We start from the raw sequence: 1,901 nt of genomic DNA, 5'->3' as shown, positions 1-1,901 counted from the left end.
GATGGGAAAGGGAATCCCCCCACCCCCACCCCGTGCATGGGGCTGTGTCGAAGGGCATAATGCAAGTTTCTGTTCACCTTAAAACCTTACTAGGGTGACTTGTCGTCACCATGACAGGACAGGATGCACTTTTTAAGCTTAGGAAGGCAGTAAGATTATGTCTCAGCTAGACTAAACCCACTTTACGATACGACCTCTGATAGAGCAGTTGTTGCCCCCGGTGTTAGGAGAGCAGCCCAGAATGTTCAGACCTACCGCCCCTTGCCAGGACAGACTGCACACGCCCACAGAGGGCGAATTCAATGAAGTGGGAAAGTAGAGTGCTGGGAGCAGGCTTCTGCTATATGACCATATCCAGCCATTTGCTTGCCAAATGTTTAAGTAAATAAATATAAAGTTAGAGTAAATCTTACCACTTTTCACAGCAATCACTTTAGAGAGTTGATTAGATAAAAATGATAAATACCCAAACAAACATGCAAGTGGCTTATTTTACCATACATTTGGTTTCTTGGTTTTCAAGTGTTAATATTTTATCCATTGGATAAATCAACAAATGCTCCATGTTCTCCTGTATGGAGAGCAGAGTATGAGCAGAAATGAGGTTTCTCATTTGTTGAACTTTAAACCTAACTGAACCTACTTCCAAAATTAATTTCCTGTTCATACGGCCAGAAGTCTATAGAAATGTAAATCAGATAATGTTTTGATAATCAGCTAATCAGGACTTAATTTACTACAGGAATAAATGCACTTCACTATCCCTTTTATATTTTCTCCACTAATACATTTTAATTGTGTGGAAATACAGTACTTCATAGGATTAACATGTCTATTAATAGAGCTTTAATCACTGAAGAAAAGCATTATGCCTACAGAATATGCATCTTCTGTGTTTTTTGCTGTTTTTAAATGGCTAGGTGGCTGAAGAGCCTTCCACTTACAGGCGCAGCAAACTGTCTGAACAGCAGCTGCTCAGTTTAACTTACTCTTTTGAAGGGAAATATATATTTAACAAGACACAGAGATGTTAGAAAGTTTTAAGGAAAAGCTGATAGACAGCAATTTTTCAATTCAGACTCAAAATGAGACCATTACAAATAGTAGTCAACAGCAGAGGGATGAAACAAATGTGTATTAAACACTTTGTTGCAATGCTTTCCAACTCCCAAAGATCATAAACAAAAGCAGCCTATTATAAACATAACTCCTGGTGATTCTCCGTTCTACACAGAAAAGCGTTGTTTAGAATTAGTTTCTTCATAGCTGGACAGTGCCGCCAATGCTCCTGGGCTCAATGTCTATGAACACCCACACGTTTCCCTGCATGTTCTCGGATGTTGTACCTGGAACCAGAGCCCCAGTCAGCTCAGCTGCAGATTCTGAGAAAATTTCAGCTGCCATCTGGCAGGGATGGTGTTCACGATTACAAATTTTCCTTCCTTCAAGGGACCAGTTCAAAGACTGATGATAGTGTTGGTCAACGTCACTTTAGTTTCTGCAACTTCCAAAAGTACTTCTATTCATTTCAAATTCATTATCTGCTGTTCCACTGTTTGCTAAGATTGCTACCAGCAATATCACCACGACCACCTGGTTTACATGATCACCAAAGTGGGCATTTTCACCAAAAGCCACTTTGACAGCTACTGACAGTCACTGGTCCCTTCTCTTAGTCACAGCTTTCCTCGCTTCAGCTGTAAATATGCACTTTGGTAATTGTGAATTATCTAGGGTAAGGGGCAAAGGTAACAAAAACAAACTCTTGCCCCTGCCTGCCATCTTGATCGGCCTCTGCTGTCCAATATAATCAAGAGGTGTCCTTTCACATTTTCCTGAATGCCACCCACAAAGACAGGTTCACTGGCAAGCGGGCACTTCGAGAGTCTGCTGGAATTACC

This window comes from Balaenoptera physalus, assembly GCF_965194825.1.
Source record: "Balaenoptera physalus genome assembly, contig: HAP1_SCAFFOLD_624, whole genome shotgun sequence".
NCBI classification, from domain to species: domain Eukaryota; kingdom Metazoa; phylum Chordata; class Mammalia; order Artiodactyla; family Balaenopteridae; genus Balaenoptera; species Balaenoptera physalus.
Note: the sequence above shows the minus strand (reverse complement) of the source record.